General features: G+C 44.2%; 1 pseudogene; it reads right to left on the reverse strand.

The window, feature by feature from the left end:
- Positions 1 to 289: 289 nt before the first annotated feature.
- Positions 290 to 10,939, reverse strand: LOC130194831 (MTOR-associated protein MEAK7-like; annotated as a pseudogene).
- Between the last annotated feature and the right edge of the window lie 11,157 nt (positions 10,940 to 22,096).

The raw sequence follows: 22,096 nt of genomic DNA on the forward strand, positions 1-22,096 counted from the left end.
CAACAGGCCTGTGTCTCTTGAACCTCATGTCCTGTCAAACTGTTGTGCAATAACATCATCCGTCACAGAGCAGTTGACAGGAATCAAACACCAATGGAGACGCGTCCCTCCTCTGAGGCCTTCAGGCTCATTTAATATCCGCGTCACTATAGACGCAGAGCTTCTACAGGTTGGATGTTTCACCTGAAACCTTCTGTTAGTTTGTTTTCTTTGCTCTTTTTGGTGAGTGTTGTTCTACTGTTGTAGTTTTCTTTAGAGCTCGGGGTCCTGGTGCAGCTCTGGTGGCCGAGCGGAGTAATGCAACTCAATCCACCTGCCAGACTACGAGTGCAGACAGAACTCATGTAGAACCTGTTGAGGCCACCAGACGTGTTCCTCTTCCTTCTTCTCAAGGCTTCTGTAATCAGAGGAACAGAAGATGTGGCTAGAAGCTCACAAAAGACCAGGAAAGAGAAACCTGCATGTCGTGACAGAAGAACGTCTTAAAGTCCGGCGTACATGTGATCCACGCCCAGCAGGACCAGGTCCATCTCACTGGTCCTGGTCTTCCTGAGGCTCCCTGAGGCCCTGGCTGTGGAGAGTCTTCCCCGCCATCTCCAGCATGGCCTGGAGCTCCGGGTTCGCATCCAGGACGCTCTTCTGGCCCCGCCCCTCCTCGCCCTGAAGCGCCGCGGACAGAAACACACACGTCTTCATTTTAGAAACGGAACGGATGGAATGTAAATCAGGTATATATAGATATATGTATATATATATATATATAAATGTAGATATAAATGTATGACAGACTAAAACAGAAAATATATACATATATATGTATATATATATACATATATAAAGTCTATATAAATATATATTTATAAAGATATATAAATATAAATATGTTTATTTATAAATACATATAAATATACATATATATAATTAAAATTAATATAAATATATTTATATCTAAATATATATATGTATATCTAAATATATATGTATATATACAAATATATATATATATACATATATATATACATTTACATATCTATAAATATAGATCAGAATATATAAATAAATAAATCCCCTGATGCTACTAAGACCAAGTGCCCCACCTCCTCTGGTTGGGGGGGTCTTTCCGACCGCCCAGACCTCCACGGAGTCCAGGGTGAAGTCCTCCTCTCCAGAGAGCTGGGGGCTGCCGTAGGTAGAGCACGTGGGCCGTGCACGGCTGTGACCACGCCCAAAGTCACCGTCCAGCCACAGGCCGAAGTATCCGTGCTGCCCGCCCATGCCCTGGTGGAGACAACCAGGACGGAGGTCAGTTCTCTACAGCTCCATCCTGGAGAGGCTCCTCCTCTGTGGCTCCTGAAGGCCTCTCTCCTTTTTACTCTCAAAGTGGTTTCCCCGTTTTTTGGGGAGTTGTTCCTGATCCGATGTGAGGTCAAAGGTCAGGGATGTCTATGTGTACGGACTGTAAAGCCCTCTGAGGGGAGGTTGTGATATTGGGCTATATAAAATAAGTCTTTTTTTTTGTTCTATCCAAAAGTGGGGTCAATATTTCTGGAATTCAGCTTACAATATTTAGTGAAATCATTCTGATGCCAAAAGAACGTGTGACCTTGAACACAACACCAACAGTAATACTGGACACACGACGTCACCAAAGCGTCATCGTAAAACACGCGGTCGGCCCCTTCAGGGAACAAGATGAAAACACAAATATTGACGTCAAACTGAATGTCTTCTGCTGTCCCACCACTAGGGGGCGATCAGCGTCACAGTGCAGCCACGGGCTGAAGCCAGCTGCATGACGTCATGACGTCTCACGCACTAAGATGGAGGTGAGGGGGCACGCGCTCTGGGTCTAGGAGCTGCTACAGTCATGGAAGGCACAGCGGGGGTCCATGAAGATTATTGATCCATGAAGATCATTGATCCATGAAGGTTATTGATCCATGAAGGTTATTGATCCATGAAGATCATTGATCCATGAAGGTTATTGATCCATGAAGATTATTGATCCATAAAGGTTCATTGATCCATGAAGGTTATTGATCCATGAAGATGATTGATCCATGAAGATTATTGATCCATAAAGATTATTGTTCGCAGGGTGTGGTATGAATCCATGAAGATTATTGATCCATGAAGATCATTGATCCATGAAGATTATTGATCCATGAAGATTCATTGATCCATGAAGGTTCATTGATCCATGAAGATTATTGATCCATGAAGATTCATTGATCCATGAAGATTATTGATCCATGAAGGTTATTGATCCATGAAGGTTATTGATCCATGAAGATGATTGATCCATAAAGGTTCATTGATCCATGAAGATTATTGATCCATGAAGATTATTGATCCATAAAGGTTCATTGATCCATGAAGGTTATTGATCCATGAAGATGATTGATCCATGAAGATTATTGATCCATAAAGATTATTGATCCATAAAGGTTCATTGATCCATGAAGATTATTGATCCATGAAGATCATTGATCCATGAAGGTTCATTGATCCATGAAGATTCATTTATCCATGAAGGTTATTGATCCATGAAGATTCATTGATCCATGAAGGTTCATTGATCCATGAAGGTTCATTGATCCCTGACTGAAGGTTAATTGATCCATGAAGATTATTGATCCATGAAGATTATTGATCCATGAAGATCATTGATCCATGAAGATCATTGATCCATGAAGGTTATTGATCCATGAAGATGATTGATCCATGAAGATTCATTGATCCATGAAGGTTCATTGATCCCTGAAGGTTCATTGATCCATGAAGATTATTGATCCATGGAGATTCATTGATCCATGAAGGTTCATTGATCCATGAAGATTATTGATCCATGAAGGTTCATTGATCCATGAAGATTATTGATCCATGGAGATTCATTGATCCATGAAGGTTCATTGATCCATGAAGGTTCATTGATCCATGAAGATTCATTGATCCATGAAGGTTCATTTATCCATGAAGGTTCATTGATCCATGAAGGTTCATTGATCCCTGAAGGTTCATTGATCCATGAAGGTTCATTGATCCCTGAAGGTTCATTGATCCATGAAGGTTCATTGATCCATGAAGATTCATTGATCCATGAAGATTATTGATCCATGAAGATTCATTGATCCATGAAGGTTCATTCATCCATGAAGATTATTGATCCATGAAGATTCATTGATCCATGAAGATTATTGATCCATGAAGGTTATTGATCCATGAAGGTTATTGATCCATGAAGATGATTGATCCATAAAGGTTCATTGATCCATGAAGATTATTGATCCATGAAGATTATTGATCCATAAAGGTTCATTGATCCATGAAGGTTATTGATCCATGAAGATGATTGATCCATGAAGATTATTGATCCATAAAGGTTCATTGATCCATGAAGATTGATCCATAAAGGTTCATTGATCCATGAAGATTATTGATCCATGAAGATCATTGATCCATGAAGGTTCATTGATCCATGAAGATTCATTGATCCATGAAGGTCCATTTATCCATGAAGGTTATTGATCCATGAAGGTTATTGATCCATGAAGATGATTGATCCATGAAGATTCATTGATCCATGAAGGTTCATTTATCCATGAAGGTTCATTGATCCCTGAAGGTTAATTGATCCATGAAGATTATTGATCCATGAAGATTATTGATCCATGAAGATCATTGATCCATGAAGGTTATTGATCCATGAAGATTATTGATCCATGAAGATCATTGATCCATGAAGGTTATTGATCCATGAAGATTATTGATCCATGAAGATTCATTGATCCATGAAGGTTCATTGATCCATGAAGATTATTGATCCATGAAGATCATTGATCCATGAAGGTTATTGATCCATGAAGATTATTGATCCATAAAGGTTCATTGATCCATGAAGGTTATTGATCCATGAAGATGATTGATCCATGAAGATTATTGATCCATAAAGATTATTGATCCATGAAGATTATTGATCCATGAAGATTATTGATCCATGAAGATCATTGATCCATGAAGATTATTGATCCATGAAGATTCATTGATCCATGAAGGTTCATTGATCCATGAAGATTATTGATCCATGAAGATTCATTGATCCATGAAGATTATTGATCCATGAAGGTTATTGATCCATGAAGGTTATTGATCCATGAAGATGATTGATCCATAAAGGTTCATTGATCCATGAAGATTATTGATCCATGAAGATTATTGATCCATAAAGGTTCATTGATCCATGAAGGTTATTGATCCATGAAGATGATTGATCCATGAAGATTATTGATCCATAAAGATTATTGATCCATAAAGGTTCATTGATCCATGAAGATTATTGATCCATGAAGATCATTGATCCATGAAGGTTCATTGATCCATGAAGATTCATTTATCCATGAAGGTTATTGATCCATGAAGATTCATTGATCCATGAAGGTTCATTGATCCATGAAGGTTCATTGATCCCTGACTGAAGGTTAATTGATCCATGAAGATTATTGATCCATGAAGATTATTGATCCATGAAGATCATTGATCCATGAAGATCATTGATCCATGAAGGTTATTGATCCATGAAGATGATTGATCCATGAAGATTCATTGATCCATGAAGGTTCATTGATCCCTGAAGGTTCATTGATCCATGAAGATTATTGATCCATGGAGATTCATTGATCCATGAAGGTTCATTGATCCATGAAGATTATTGATCCATGAAGGTTCATTGATCCATGAAGATTATTGATCCATGGAGATTCATTGATCCATGAAGGTTCATTGATCCATGAAGGTTCATTGATCCATGAAGATTCATTGATCCATGAAGGTTCATTGATCCATGAAGGTTCATTGATCCATGAAGGTTCATTGATCCCTGAAGGTTCATTGATCCATGAAGGTTCATTGATCCATGAAGGTTCATTGATCCCTGAAGGTTCATTGATCCATGAAGGTTCATTGATCCCTGAAGGTTCATTGATCCCTGAAGGTTCATTGATCCATGAAGGTTCATTGATCCATGAAGATTCATTGATCCATGAAGATTATTGATCCATGAAGATTCATTGATCCATGAAGGTTCATTCATCCATGAAGATTATTGATCCATGAAGAGTCATTGATCCATGAAGATTATTGATCCATGAAGGTTATTGATCCATGAAGGTTATTGATCCATGAAGATGATTGATCCATAAAGGTTCATTGATCCATGAAGATTATTGATCCATGAAGATTATTGATCCATAAAGGTTCATTGATCCATGAAGGTTATTGATCCATGAAGATGATTGATCCATGAAGATTATTGATCCATAAAGGTTCATTGATCCATGAAGATTATTGATCCATAAAGGTTCATTGATCTATGAAGATTATTGATCCATGAAGATCATTGATCCATGAAGGTTCATTGATCCATGAAGGTTCATTGATCCATGAAGATTCATTGATCCATGAAGGTCCATTTATCCATGAAGGTTATTGATCCATGAAGATGATTGATCCATGAAGATTCATTGATCCATGAAGGTTCATTTATCCATGAAGGTTCATTGATCCCTGAAGGTTAATTGATCCATGAAGATTATTGATCCATGAAGATTATTGATCCATGAAGATCATTGATCCATGAAGGTTATTGATCCATGAAGATTATTGATCCATGAAGATCATTGATCCATGAAGGTTATTGATCCATGAAGATTATTGATCCATGAAGATTCATTGATCCATGAAGGTTCATTGATCCATGAAGATTATTGATCCATGAAGATTCATTGATCCATGAAGGTTCATTGATCCATGAAGATTTTTGATCCATGAAGATTCATTGATCCATGAAGGTTCATTGATCCATGAAGGTTCATTGATCCATGAAGGTTCATTGATCCATGAAGATTATTGATCAATGGAGATTCATTGATCCATGAAGGTTCATCGATCCATGAAGGTTCATTGATCCCTGAAGGTTCATTGATCCATGAAGGTTCATTGATCCCTGAAGGTTCATTGATCCCTGAAGGTTCATTGATCCATGAAGATTCATTGATCCATGAAGGTTATTGATTAGCTCTCCCAGCCGCACCAGTCCGTTGGGCATCGTCTGCTGGTGCTGGTTCAGGTACATGAAGTGCTCGTTGTATCCTGTTGCTGTATAAACCCTCAGACTGGGAGACACGGAGAACAGGAAGCACCTGGAGTCACCTGCACACACCCACACCCACACCCACACACTAGAAGCTGACATTAACAGTTATGTATCAGACGTGTTAGATGGACCTGTACTTGTTTATATTTGTTCTAGTCTTCAACCAATCGAATAGCTTTAACACTACATGACTACACTACACTTCATTCACACACTCATACCTGCAAACTCATGAGGGGTGAAAAAGGTGACAACGGGGGGGGGGGGGGGGGGGTTGCAGGTGACTTTTTTTTCTTTCTGTCACCACACCACATCCACGTTGTTTGAAGCCTCAAAGCTTTTAGAACCACAACTACAGTCCTTTTATTGTTCTGACCACAAATCTAAATAATGATAATAAACAGTTTCAGAACAAAAGGTCCTCCTCTCTGACTCAGCCCTATAATGATAGTAATAACAAATATACATTGTCATTATATATAATATGATTAAAGTCATTCATGAACCAACTTCCTTTTTTTGCCTGAACAGTCCTCATGGACTTTTCCCTGAATCTGTTCTGTCTCTACCTGTTTGTCACGATACTCATATTATAACTTCTATACATATTACATACCTGGCATAAATATCATGATACCCGATACCAGAATTCAATACAATACCATAAAAACAATATGGTACCATAAATACGAGACTGGTATATTTATCTATAATAGTCATAAATAAAACATCTGTATGGTTCACTTTTTACCAACTTTTTCAACACTTAACAAATGACAGTAATATTAGTATTAATACAGCCAGATATGAATGAAACTACATGGTTCCATCATAGCATTGATTATACACGATGAGGCCGTTAGTCTCTGACCAGATGATACACAGTTCATCAGGATGAGCAGCTGTAGTTACACAACTTTACAGACTGAAACATTTCACTTCTGGCATCTTTTTATTTTTTAAGCCGAAGTCGGTCTCTATAGTTGCGCCACTTCTCTCGCTGTGTGCGCAGACAGCTCGACACGGAGCAGCGCGTGCGCTATGATCGCCCTCTTAATGAAGTATCGATACTAAAAATATGCTAAATCACATCGTTTAACGTACAGGTACTTTGTTAGCATCGCTACACCGTGCAGCGTGACAGCAGTAGATGTAGCGGGGTGACATTCAAGCTAACCTGAACCCCCAAACGCTGTCGACATCTGAACGCTGATTGGCCGAGACGAGACACGTCCCATCAAAGATGTTTTATTACGAAGAGCACCACTGCACACTTTTCTCCGCGTCTCACTGCAATCTCAACGGCAGCGGGCCAGGTGACCCCAATATATATATTGTTTTTTTATGTCTATGTCTGACATGTTTTTATTGTTTATGTTAAAACATCTAAACAAATAAAAAGAAGAAAAGCTGAAATCATCCGTGTTGTCTGACTCAGGTGTTAGAGGACTTCACAAACACAACTCCTACTTGACCAGTGTGTGGCTGCCGGGGTCAGAGGTCAAGGGTCAGAGGTCAAGCTCCTGAGAGCAGTCGTCGTTATCGGGGGTCAAAGATCAAAGAGTCCCCTGGTGGGGGGGCGGTGCGTTCATGGACATCTGGTCAGATGGGTACCTGCGCTGTGAGGAACATGAGCGTGGGGATGTCCAGCAGACTCCTCACGTCCCTCCAGGGCGTCTCCTCCCCGCAGGGGGGCAGCAGGGGGGGGGCCGGCCGGCCAATCAGGGCCACGTCCAGGCCCTCGGCCACCAGCATCTCCAGGTACAAACACACCGGGGACACCCGGGAGATCCAGGCCTCCACACAGGAAACATCGTAGCTCCCTTCATCTGAGGAGACGAGGAGAGGGAGGGGAGGGAGGGGAGAGGAGAGAGGAGGAGACGGAGGGAAGGAAGAGGAGAGGAGAGGTGAGAGGAGAAAAGAGGAGAGGAGAGAGGAGACAACAGCAGGAGATGAGAGGAGAATAGACAACAGGAGGAGTGGAGAGGAGGAGACGGAAGGAAGGAATAGGAGAGGAGGAGACGGCGGGAGGGAATAGGAGAGGAGGAGAGGAGGAGGCAGGAGAAGGAGGAGAGGAGGAGAGAAGAGGTGAGGAGATATTAGGAGACACCCGGGAGATCCAGGCCTCCACACAGGAAACATCGTAGCTCCCTTCATCTGAGGAGACGAGGAGGGAGGAGGAGAGGAGGAGGAGAAGAGAGAGGAGGAGGAGAGGAGGAGAGGAGGAGGAGAAGAGAGAGGAGGAGGAGAGGAGAGGAGGAGGAGAGGAGAGGAGGAGAAGGAGGAGGAGGAGGAGACACCAGGAGGAGAGGAGAGGAGGAGGAGGAGGAGAGGAGGGAGGAGGAGGAGAGAGAGGAGAGGAGGCATTAGGAGACACCAGGAGGAGAGAGGAGACATTAGGAGACACCAGGAGGAGAGAGGAGAATTAGGAGACAACAGGAGGAGAGAGGAGGAGGAGACGGAAGGAGGAGAGGAGAGGAGAGGAGACACCAGGAGGAGAGGAGGCGTGGGAGACACCAGGAGAGGAGAGGAGACATTAGGAGACAGAGGAGAGGAGGCATTAGGAGACACCAGGAGGAGGAGGCATTAGGAGACACCAGGAGGAGAGGAGAGGAGGAGAGAGGAGGAGGGAGAGGAGAGGCATTAGGAGACACCAGGAGGAGACGGAGGGAAGGAAGAGGAGAGGAGAGGTGAGGAGAGGAGGCATTAGGAGACACCAGGAGGAGAGGAGGCATTAGGAGACACCAGGAGGAGAGGAGGCATTAGGAGACACCAGGAGGAGAGGAGGCATTAGGAGACACCAGGAGGAGAGGAGAGGAGGCATTAGGAGACACCAGGAGGAGAGGAGAGGAGGCATTAGGAGACACCAGGAGGAGAGGAGGCATTAGGAGACACCAGGAGGAGAGGAGAGGAGGCATTAGGAGACACCAGGAGGAGAGGAGAGGAGGCATTAGGAGACACCAGGAGGAGAGGAGGCATTAGGAGACACCAGGAGGAGAGGAGGCATTAGGAGACACCAGGAGGAGAGAGGAGGCATTAGGAGGCATTCGGAGACACCAGGAGGAGAGGAGGCATTAGGAGACACCAGGAGGAGAGGAGGCATTAGGAGACACCTGAGTCACCTGAGGGCTGCAGCTCAGAACACATCTGCTGAGCCAGCAGTTTGACGGCCAGGCAGCTGTCGCCCATCCTCTCTGGCTGCCAGGCCTGCAGGCGCCCCCTGTGGACCAGAATGAGAACTACAGCAGAAATCAGGTCCTGGAGGAACTAAAGGAGGCAGAGCGTGAGGGGGGGGGGGGGCTGCATGTCATGTTGTCCTTTCTGTGGACCCCATGAAGACCAGCGGCCCAACGGGGACCCAGGTAACAAACCAGACCCTCTGCTCACCTCAGCCAGCTGCTCACTGGTGACAGCCACCTCGCCTCCCCCCCGGGCCATGGCCATGACGAGGGGGGCCCGCTCCTCCGCGGTGCCCCTCAGGGAGTCCGCGAGGAAGATGACCAGCTGCTCTCGACCGACTCCGGAGGCGCCGCTTTTCCCAGGAGCTGCCGGTCCGGGGTCGATGCCGAGCATGCAGCGGTGGACCCTCCTCACCATGGAGTCCGGGGCCAGGCCGCCCATCGAGGCCTTGGGACCGGCCACAGGAGGGCTCGGTTATACGATAGCTTATCCCAGACGGACATACTGGCGGTGAGGTTGGTAACGGTCTCACCTGCAGCATCTCAAGGGTTAGGGTTGTCCCGGGGGGTCCTGAAGGGGCCCCGGCGCCGCCCAGTAGCCTGTCGAAGACCCCCTCGACCACAGGCCGCTCCTCGGGACGGAAGCGTTGCAGCCGCTTCTGCACCATCGCGCTCTCCGTGTTACCCATGGTGCACTGCAAACACACGCACAGTTGGAACACAGCGGGGTACCTTCTTTTTTTAGGATCGACCCGAAAAGTGATGTTGTGCAATACCGATTGCAGTGGAGTCGCGCATCATATTTGAACATGTCATCTTACTGGCAAAAGGAGACCACATGTTCAGGAATTAAAGCAGTGGTGTCATGAATCAGTTTCGGAGTATGAAGTCAATTCAGTTTATTGTGTAAAGAATCACAACTTTGCCTTCGAGGCTTTACAATCTGTACAAAGAACCTCCCTGACCTTTGACCTCACATCGGATCATGATTGTGGGGCCCAAGACTCCCAACCCTGAGCCGTCTCCTCTCTGACCCACTGTGTCCGCCTGTGCGACAGTAGTGATGATGTATCTCCACTCAGAACCAACATGAAGCTCAACAACTGCTTGTCTGAACGACCTCTTTCATCACGTCCTCTGCCAACAGAGACCACCGGGAGACGTTCAAGGGAGCGTCAGCGTGTGGGGAGAATGAGAACCGTGTTGGTTCTCAGCGTTGCTCTGACGTAGCGTTACGTCAAATGACGTCAGACATTACATACACACGTCTGATTAAAGTCTCTTTCACACGACATGCGTCTCCCTGATTACATTAAACACTTTTGAATGATACTTGACTTGAAACAACAAGCTAACGCTAACTAGCTAGCACTCGCACTACTTCATTTCCACAACACCGTTGTCATGACAGCCCCCCCCCCCCTCCTCCCCCAGGGACATGGCGGGGAGACGGAACACTCCCGGTATAATGGCGACGTGGTCTCAAACTAAGCAACCTCCCAACGGACGCTGAACGTGTCGCTAACCTGTTAATGCACAGCGGCCATCGAAACGTAAACTTCCTGGTGCTGCGCGAGGCTCTTGGTTGACACATGCGCAGTCTGACTGACGCTGCGATGCCGGAGGGTTACAGCAGAGGGCGCTATATGTAAAGGGACACATCGGTGACGCGCTCTGAATCATCTTCTGTTACCAAGCCGTTTCTCAATTCAAAGTCCACTGAGTACAGACTTGTGTTCTTGGGAATCTAGATCCTGTGGGTCTGGTCTTTTGTGAGTCTGGTCTTGTGGTCTGGTCTTAGGAGTCAGTCTTGGGAGTCTGGTCTTGTGGAGTCTGGTCTCTGGTCTGGGAGTCTGGGGAATCTGGTCTTAGGAATCTGGGGTCTGTCTTGTCTGGTCTTCTGAGTCTGGTCTTGTGGGGTCTGGGGTTCTGGGTCTAGGTCTTGTGGTCTGGTCTTTGAGTGTTGGTCTGGTCTGTAGGTCAGTGCTTGTAGTCTGGTCTTGTGAGTCTGGTCTTGTGAGTCTGGTCTTGGGAGTCTGGTCTTGTGAGTCTGGTCTTGTGAGTCTGGTCTTGGGAGTCTGGTCTTGTGAGTCTGGTCTTGTGAGTCTGGTCTTGGGAGTCTGGTCTTGTGAGTCTGGTCTTGGGAGTCTGGTCTTGTGAGTCTGGTCTTGGGAGTCTGGTCTTGGGAGTCTGGTCTTGTTAGTCTGGTCTTGTGAGTCTGGTCTTGGGAGTCCAGACTCCGGAGGACGTTCTTTCTGCGATTGGAACAGCGGCTTACTTGATGACGTCACCACACACACACTTGTAAGGAAGGCCTCCAATCATCCCCCTAATGTCCAGGAGCTGCAGTCCCCTTTTTCACCAGTAGAGGCTGCACAGGAGCAGCCGAGGCCCGTGGAGCCCTTGGCAGTTGAAACGCGCCTTATAAGGGCATGAGAGCCAGTGCGTCGTACATCTAACTGCGCATGCGTCGTTGGGAGATGGACCGCGAGGAGCCTCCGGTGTCTGTCCCCGTGTCTCCAGGAGAAATGATGAGACTGTTGGTGAAGCAGCGAGTCCACGCGGCCGTTGAAGAGTCTTTTGGGCTGTTGGACACATCGACAGCAGCTTATGAGGACACCGTGTCTCAGTTCAGAGAACAATGGCGACACACAGCAGGTCGGTGCTTCTTCTTCACTGGTCCCGTTGTGACGGTTTAACACGGCGGTCCACTCAGCACACTGACATGTTAGTGCGCCTCTATACTGATGTTCACGGTAAACGCATTCGACCGGGAACACGCGAGGGTTTGACAAAGTTAGCGGAAAGACTCACGTGACACAACATCCGGTTTCGAAAAGTTAGCATAAATAATCACGTAAAACAACATCCGTTTTTCAAAATAAGATGTCGACAATTCATACACTAATGTATAACAGTAAACGATAAACTGATTTATCTTTATAGATATATAGATGGATCGTTCCTAAGATTTAGCTTGAATTATGCTCAAATTAAAACATGTTTACTGTACCAAGGAGGAGTTTATAAAAATAAAAGTCTGACTTTTGTATATTCAAAAAGCACATTTCTGATCATTTGAGGTCCTGTAAATATACTTTCCCCAAGAGTTCCAGGAAATGACTGAGGCAGATGTGTTCAAGACATATCTGAATTTCCCTATACTGGCTATCAAACAATTTCAATTTATCAATTAGGACATTTTTCAAAGTAAAAGTCCTAAATGTTTAAAGAAATCATTCATTTCTGAATGTTTGAGGTGTTTTAAATATGTTTTCCCTCAGAGTCCCAGGTAATGACAGATGCAGATGTGTTCAGGACATCCCTGACTTCCCCTAGCCTGGCAATCAAACAATTTTGCTGTCCCAAAATTGAGATTTTTCAAAGTAAATGTCCTAGTTAATGCAGACTAAATCCTAAATGGAGGCTGGAGCAAGCTGCTCCACATCATGTTTCTGAAGACACGCTCACTCCTGTGTGTAGTTATTAAGTGTGGGTCCTTATCAGAATCAGAATCAGAAACAGTTTTATTGCCAGGAATGTTTACACAAATGAGGAATTTTTTTTGGCGGAAGGTGCAACATTTAGACATGACAAACATGACAAACAACAATCAACACAACAGCAACAGTGAACTTAAGTATCAGATAAGATAAGATAAAGATAAGGATAAAGTGCTCAGACAACAAATAATGTTAAAGTGTTTAGGTGTGTGCTTCAAGTGATGTGTGTTTTAGTTAAAAGTGTATGTTACATGTGACGTGTGTTAAAGTGGCATGTGTGTGGAGGAGGCCTGAAGTTAAAGTGTATGTTAAAGTGACGTGTGTGGAGGAGGCCTCCAGGAGGGAAGAAGAAGGAGGAGGGAGGAGGAGTAGGAGGAAGAAGAAGAAGGAGGAGGAGGAAGAGGAAGGAGCGGGAAGAAGGAGGAGAGAGGAAGGAGGAAGAAGAAGAGGAGGTAGTCCTGGGGGTGACCCGGGCTCCATTGATAAGCCCGACTGCCGACGGGAAAAAGCTTTTGGTGTGGCGGGAGGTCTTTGTCCTGATGGACCGCAGCCTCCTTCCAGAGGGGAGGGACTCGAACAGGGAGTGTCCAGGGTGGGAGGGGTCAGCGACAATCTTGCTGGCCCGCTTCAGTGACCTGGAAGTGAACAGGACCTGGAGGGAAGGCAGATTGCAGCCAATAACCCTCTCGGCCGAGCGGATGATGCTCTGCAGCTGCACTTGTCTTTGGCCGTGGCTGCAGGGTGCCAGACGGTGATGGAGGAGCAGATGATGGACTCAACGATGGCCGTGTCGAATTGTACCATCATTTTCCCTGGCAGGTTGAATTTCCTCAGCTGCCCCAGGAAGAACATCCTCTGCTGGGCCTTCTTGGTGATGGAGCCGATGTTCAGCTCCCACTTGAGGTCCTGGGTAATGATGGAGCCCAGGAAGCGGAAGGACTCCACAGCGTCGACGGGGGAGTCACACAGGATGAGAGGGGCGGGTGGGGCTGCATTCCTCCTGAAATCCACAACCATCTCCACTGTCTTCAGAGCGTTGAGCTCCAGGTTGTTCTGGCTGCACCAGGTCACCAGGTGGTCAGTCTCCCACCTGTAGGCGGTCTCGTCCCCACCAGAGATGAGTCCAATGAGGGTGGTGTCATCCGCCAACTTCAGGAGCTTGACGGACTGGTGACTGGAGGTGCAGCTGTTGGTGTACAGGGAGAACAGCAGAGGGGAAAGAACACAGCCTTGGGGGGAACCTGTGCTGGTGGTCCGGGAGCCTGAGACGTGTTTCCCCAGCCTCACGTGCTGCTTCCTGTCGGTCAGGAAGTCTGTGATCCACCTGCAGGTGGAGTCGGGCACGTGCAGCTGGGAGAGCTTGTCCTGAAGCAGGGACGGGATGATGGTGTTGAAGGCAGAGCTGAAGTCCACGAACAGGATCCTGGCGTAGGTTCCTGGGGAGTCCAGATGCTGGAGGATGTAGTGAAGGGCCATGTTGACTGTGTCGTCTGCAGACCTGTTGGCTCTGTAGGCGAACTGCAGGGGGTCCAGGAGTGGGTCGGTGATGGTCTTGAGGTGTGCCAGGACCAAGCGTTCAAAGGACTTCATGACCACAGAGGTTAGGGCGATGGGCCTGTAGTCATTGAGTCCTGTGATCTTGGGTTTTTTGGGGACGGGGATGATGGTGGAGACCTTGAAGCAGGCTGGAACGTGGCATGTTTCCAGGGAGGTGTTGAAGATGTCGGTGAACACCGGAGACAGCTGGTCAGCACAGTGCTTCAGGTTGGAGGGGGAGACGGAGTCCAGGCCCGCTGCTTTGCGGGGGTTCTGCTTTTTAAACAGCCTGTTGACGTCTCTCTCCAGGATGGCGAGGGTCGTCGCTGGGGAGGTGGAGGGTGCTACAGAGGTGTGAGCCCCTGATGGGCTGGGGGAGGGTGGGCTGATGGTCTGTGGCTTGTTGATGGGGCTGTGGGGGATTGTCTCAGGACTGCTCCATTGTCTTTCAAAGCGGCAGTAGAACTCATTGAGCTCGTCTGCCAGAAGCACATTGTTCATGGAGTGGGGTGATTTGGGCCTGTAGTTGGTGATCTGCCTGAGCCTCTCCAGACAGAAGCAGAGTCGTTTGCTGAGAGCTGCTGTTGCAGTTTCTCAGAGTACAGTCGTTTAGCATCTCTCACCGCCTTGCTAAACCTGTATTTTGACTCTGTGTACAGGTCCTTGTCCCCACTCCTGAATGCCTGGTCCTTCTGCAGTCTTAGCTTCCTGAGCTCCGCTGTGAACCAGGGTTTGTCATTGTTATAACTCACCCTGGAGCTGGATGGAATACAGCTGTCCTCACAGAAGCTGATGTAGGAAGTTACAGCCTCTGTGTACTCATCCAGGCTGTTGGTAGCAGTCCTGAAGACATCCCAGTCAGTACAGTCCAAGCACGCCCGTAGATCCTCCAGAGCCTCACTGGTCCACTTCTTGAACTTCCTCACCACAGATTTGCAGAGCTTTAGTCTCTGCCTGTATGAGGGAATCAGATGAACCATGACGTGGTCAGAGTTTCCCAGTGCAGCTCGAGGGACGGCGTGATAGGCCCTGCTGATTGTTGTGTAGCAGTGGTCCAGAATGCTCTTCTCTCTAGTAGGGCATTTAATTAACTGTCTATATTTAGGAAGTTCGTGGCTGAGGTTTCCTTTGTTAAAATCCCCGAGTACAATAACTAAAGAGTCCGGGTAGGTCCGCTCCACACACCGTATCTGTTCGGCGAGGGTCCGCTGTGCCTCGTGCACGTTTCCCTGTGGCGGCATATAAACACCGGCCAGGATGAATGAAGCGAACTCACGTGGGGAGTAGAAGGGTTTGCAGTGAATGATAAAAGATTCCAGGTCCGGCGAACAGTGCTGTAGAATCACCGTTACGTCGTTGCACCAGCCGTTGTTGAGGTAGAAGCAGATTCCTCCACCCTTTATTTTGCCGGAGAGCTCCGTGTCCCGGTCCGCTCGGAAAATCTGGAAGCCAGCGAGCTGGAGCGCATAATCTGGTATCGATCCACTTAGCCATGATTCCGTAAAACACAAAGCGGAGGATGATGAGAAGTCTCTGTCTCTCCCCACCAGCAGCTAGAGTTCGTCCAGTTTGTTGCACAGTGAGCGGACATTGGAGAGAAATATGCCCGGCAGCGCTGTACGAGATCCCCGTTTCCGTAGTCGCACAAGCGCTCCTGAACGTTTCCCTCTCCGACGGCGTCTCACCGCGTGAGCGAAGGAGAGCACACCTTTCACAAAAATGTCCAGTAACTCCACAGAAGTTAAAAACGTTGGAAATAAATCCACTGGCGTTGTTCCCATGATGTTCATGAGCTCTTCTCTGGTGAAAGAGCTCCGGGAATCACAGCAGAAAACAGTATTTAAAACGAAAACAACAAAAAACATCGCGCACCAACACACCGAGGCAGCCGTCCGTGGCGCCATCTCTTTCACATCGTAATACAATAACAGGTAACAGTCATGTTTAATCTGGACCAGTGAGGGCTGCACAGGTAGAGTAGAGTTACGATGATAGATGCTGATCCATAGTCTTGAATATAAAACAGAAGAGATGTGAGGCAGCACAGTGTTGGGATAGACCCATCTCCCAGAATAATGTCTCCACTTTCATATCCTCCTGAGACCCAGCCCATTCACCTGGGTCCTCTGTGGTGGACATTTTGGTTTTGCATCTCTTCTTTGACTCATTTGAGTTCTATCAAGTCCTGTTGTACTCTCAAGAGGACATCCTGGATACATACATGTAAACATAAATGGATATATATGTGTATATATATTTGTATGTATATATGAGGACACCCTGTATACATACATGTATATGTATGTATGTATATATATATATATGAGGACATCCTGTATACATACATGTAAATATATTTATGCATATATGTGTGTGTGTATATATATATACAGTTGCAATACAAATTATTCAACCCCCATTGTGTATTAGGCTTATTGGCAAATTGTAAAAATGTTCAGCTGTTTGCAATAAACAAAGTAGACAAGAACAGTTGAAATAGTTCAATAAAACTAATATTACGATGGTTTTCATCCAAATTCAACACAAAATGCTACTTTCAATCACTGCTGCAGTCTCAAAATGATTCAACCTCTTCATGACATCATCTTAAGTACTTCAGAGAAGAGATCATTGCCTTGCACAAACAAGGAAAAGGATACCAAAAGATAGCAAAAGCACTGAATGTCCCTAGAGATACAGTTGAAGCATAGTTCAAAGTTGAAGGAGCAGTGGCTCCACTACCTGGACGTGGCAGGAAGAGGAAGCTATCAGCGGCTGCCTCCAGATTCCTGAGGAGGCAAGTGGTCGAAAACCGAGAGACTGCAAAACAGCTGCAGCAAGACGTGGTGCAGCAGCACTGAGGTTTCAGTTTGACAGTAAGACACGAAACACTGAAGGGTTCCATGACTCCAAGACGCACACCACTACTGACCCAAAAGCACAAGAAGAGTCCAATATGGTGAACACCAGATAAATAAGCCACCAACGTTCTGGAATTCTGTTCTGTGGAGCGATGAGACAAAACGTGAACTTCCGGGGCCTCTGGATCAGCGGTATGTCTGGAGGAAGAAGAATGAAGCGTATGCTGAAACACACCCTGCCTACAGTGAAGCATCGCGGTGGCTCAGTGATGCTCTGCTGCCTCTGGGAACCTGCAGCGTGTGGAGGGCACCATGGAGTCAGCCATGTATCAGGGAATCTGAGGAAAGAACGTCATGCCGTCTGTGATGAAGCTGAGACTTGGGCGTCGTTGGACCTTCAACAGGACGATAATCCCAAGCTTCCCTCAAAGTCACTAAAAGTAGCATTTTCTGTTGAATTTGGATAAACCCTTGTCATATTATTTGTATTGAACTACTTTAAAAATTCTTGTGTAATTTGTTTATTGCAAACAGCTGAGAAATTGTGTATTTTGCCAATAAACATAATGTGCAATGGGTTGAATAATTTGGATTGCAACTGTATATATATACATGTTTATATTTGTACATGTCCTCAAATATATATATGTATACATATACACATATGTATATATGTGAGAGTTTGCTCACCCGTGTGCGCACATCCCCATTACATCCCCTACCTATGGTAATGGTAGGGGAAACACTGTATATATATATTTTTTTATTTTTAATTTCTTTATTTTAAGACAAAAGACAATACATAGACATAACACCTAGAGGACAATAAACAATGCAGACGACAAAACAATGGACATAACATCATAAAGTCAGAGTATTTCTGAAAAAAAAGAAAGAAAAAAACAAAAAACAAACAAAACAAACATAATAATAATTAGAAGGAGAAGAAGAAAGAAAGACAGATGCATGTGTACATGTGTATATGTGTGTTTGTGTGCATTTATGAATTAACTAATAAATAAGAGGAGTGGTGTCATGTTTGTAAAAATATAGTGAATGATGACCAGATGTCGTGGTGTTCTATTGTATTGTCAATGATAGATGAGGTGAGTTGTTCCATTGAAATATATTCTGACATTAAATTTTTCCAGTCTGAGATATGTGTGTTATTCCTTGATTTCCAGTTCATGAGGATTGTTTTCTTGGCGATAGTTAGGGCCACGAGAAGTATTTTGCAGTTTGTTTTGCTCAGGTTTATAGATGAGATGTCTCCCAGTAAACAGAGTGATGGGGATAATGGGATGAGGCAGCCCAGGAAAACAGACAGTGACTCAGTTATTTGTTTCCAAAAGTGTTGAACTGGTGTGCAGTGCCAGGTGGCGTGAATGTAACTATCCTGAGTATTTTGCATGCAATGTGGACAGATATCTGTAGTGAAACCCATTTTAAACATTTTGTGCCCAGTGTAGTGAATTCTGTGAAGTATTTTATATTGTATTAGTTGTAAATTTGTATTTTGGTCATAAAATATATATTAGTACAGATTTTGGTCCAGAAGTCGGCATCAGGAGTGATTGCCAAGTCAAATTCCCATTTTATTATTGGTATGGTTATTATTTCAGAGTGTGATATTATGCTACATATTTTTGAGATTAATTTATTTGAGGAGGTGATATTAATTAACTGTGAGGTTGGGGGAGGTAATTCCAAATGTGTGGCCTTAATGTTGAATTTTGTTTGAAGGATGATTTAAGTTGTAGATATTCCAGAAAGTGATTTTTCCCGATGCCGTACTTCTGAACCAAATGGGGAAATGAAACCAGGGTATTGTGATTAAAGATGTGTTTCAAATGAGTGATGCCTTTAGTGGACCATGTGTGAGATTTAAAGGCTTATTACTGCTTAGAATGTCCAGATTATTCCATATAGGGGTGAAATTTGAGGGTGCAAAAGTGACATTAGTGATTTTGTGGAATTTCCACCAGGCTGTCAGAGTTTCTGCTATTGTTACCATTTTGAAGCAAGGATGGCGTTTGATTGATTGGCTGAGAAATGGTAGGTCTGAAATCTGGATGTCCTTACATACTGTCTGTTCTATGTCTAACCATGTGTTGTCTGAGTGAGTGGGGTGGATCCATTTAAAAATGTATTGAAGTTGGTTTGCTAGTGAGTAGTGAGAAAAATTTGGAGCTTCAAGTCCTCCTTGTTGTTTGTTGTAAAGTGGCCAGTTTTATTCTTGGTGTTTTATTTTTCCAGTAAAATTTAGTAACGAGTGAGTCAAGAGATTTGAACCAGGAGTGGGTGGGTTGAGATGGAATCATTGTGAATAGGTAATTTATTTTAGGAAGAATTGTCATTTTAACTGTTGCTATTCTGCCCATGAGTGACAGTGGTAGTTTCATCCAGCGGAGGAGGTCGTCGGTTATTGTTTTAAGTAGTGGAGTGAAGTTGAGTGTGAACAGCTCTGACAGCCTGGAGGAAATATGTATTCCCAAATAAGTGATGACACCAGTGCAAAAAGGAATAGGTGGTGTGTGGCCTGCCCCATCCCAACTGTTACTGTCTAATGGGAGGATGGATGATTTGTTCCAGTTAATTGAGTAGTTAGAGATTTTGGAGAATGTGTCTATAATTTTAATAGTTTCCTGTAACGATGAATATGGCTTTTGGAGGAAGAGCAATATATCATCGGCATAAAGACTGATTTTGTGATGGTATTGAGTGTTTGGATTCCTTTTATGATGGTATTCTGACGAATGGCAGCAGCTAGCGGTTCAATGAAAATGATGAAAAGTGAGGGAGAGAGTGGGCATCCTTGCCTTGTCCCCCTGTGCAGTGTGAAGCTGTGAGAGGTGTGTCCATTGGTGATGACGGTGGCTGTAGGTGCAGTGTATAGAATTTTGACCCAGTTAATAAATGACTCCCCAAAACCAAATCTTTTTAATGCACTTAAGAGAAATGTCCAATTTACTTTATCGAATGCTTTTTCTGCGTCTAAGGAGGCGATGATGGTTCGGGTTTGTTGTAATGATGAGTAGTTGATTAAATTAAACAGTCTGCGTGTGTTAGTGTATGAGTGTCTACCTTTGATAAAGCCGGATTGATCTGGGTGAATTATAAATGGAGTGACTTTTTCTAATCTATGAGCTAGTGCCTTTGTGATGATTTTAATGTCTACATTGAGGAGGAAATGGGACGGTAGCTTGATGGAAGAGTTGGATCTTTGTTTGGTTTGAGGAGAAGTGATATACAGGCTGTATTCATGCTTGCTGGGAATTGCAAATTTTGTTTTATTTCTGTTATCATCTTGTGAAAAAGTGGAGCTATGATGAACCAAAAGTGTTTATAGAACTCTGCAGGGTAGCCATCAGGTCCGGGTGCTTTGTTATTGGGCATGAGATGGAGGGCAGTACAAAGTTCATCCTGTGTTAATGGGGAGTCAAGTGTGTTATTTTGTTCTTTGTTAATCTGTGGTAAATCAATACTGTTGAGAAATGAATGGATGTCTTCTGGGTGTGGGTCCTTTTCAGATGAATAAAGTTTGGCATAAAAACTTCTGAAGATTTTATTGATTTCATCGGGTGAATTTGTTGGATTCCCTGTTGAGTCTTTGATGATTGTGATTGTAGTTTTTTCCTTATTTTGTTTAATTTGACTTGCCAAATATTTACCAGATTTATTGCTATGGTGAAAATGTTCTTGTCTAAGTCTGTGTATTAGGAATTGAGTTTTATTATTTATTATTTCATTTATTAGAAATTTATATTTTCTCAATTCGTTTTGAGTTTCCAATGTTGGGTTGCTTGCATTAATGATTTCAAGTTGGTTGATTTGTTGTTCCAATTCAGCTTCTTCTTTTTTTTCTTTCTTTTTTTTGTAGACGGAAAATGAAATGATTATTCCTCTTAAAACTGCTTTCCCTGTTTCCCATAGAAGGGTCGGTGATGACTCTGGGGAATAATTTATTTCTAGGAAGGATGCCCACTCTTTTTTAATCAGACTGTCAAACTGAGGGTCTTTGAGAAGAGACGTATTGAAACGCCATCTAGTGATTGGTTTATGTATGTTAATTCTATTCCATGTAAATGTTACGGGAGCATGGTCGCTGATAATTATAGGGTGAATCTTTGAGTCTGAAATATCCGATATAATTGAATTGCTGTTAAGGAAGAAGTCAATGCGTGAGTATGAACGGTGAACCGGAGAGAAGAATGAGTATTCTCTTGCGTTGGGGTTCTGTAATCGCCAACTATCGCCAAGACCACAATCCCTCATGAACTGTTTTATTGTTTCTGTGGATTGCCAGGTACGTTTATTATTTGTAATATTAGATCGGTCTACTGATGGGTCGATAACTGTATTAAAATCGCCTCCCATTATGACTGGACAGTTGCAAATGTTTGAGAGAGATGAAAAAATTATGAAAAAAGGATGGATCATCAGAGTTTGGGCCATAAACATTACAGATTGTGACTGGACTATTGTTGACGGATATGTTAATAATGATAAACCGGCCTTCTGGGTCAGTGATGGTGGAGTTGTGGATAAAGGAAACTGTCTTGTTAATTAAAATACAGACTCCTCTTTGTTTTGTGTTGTAGTGAGCTGAAAATGAATGAGTGAATTGTGTTGATTTAAATTTGTTGTGACCTGATTCTGAGAGATGTGTTTCTTGTATTAAGCATATATCTGCTTTCAGCTTAGCCAGATGATTTAAAACTTTAATTTGTTTTGCTTTAGAACCAACTCCATGGATATTCCAGGTTAAGAATTTGAGAGAAGACATGTTAATTGAAATACTATAGACTGAGTGTTAATGTTGGTGTGTGTGTGTGTGTGTGTTGATGTGTAAATGACACAGCAGTA

Source organism: Pseudoliparis swirei, chromosome 6 (assembly GCF_029220125.1).
Source record: "Pseudoliparis swirei isolate HS2019 ecotype Mariana Trench chromosome 6, NWPU_hadal_v1, whole genome shotgun sequence".
Classification (NCBI taxonomy): domain Eukaryota; kingdom Metazoa; phylum Chordata; class Actinopteri; order Perciformes; family Liparidae; genus Pseudoliparis; species Pseudoliparis swirei.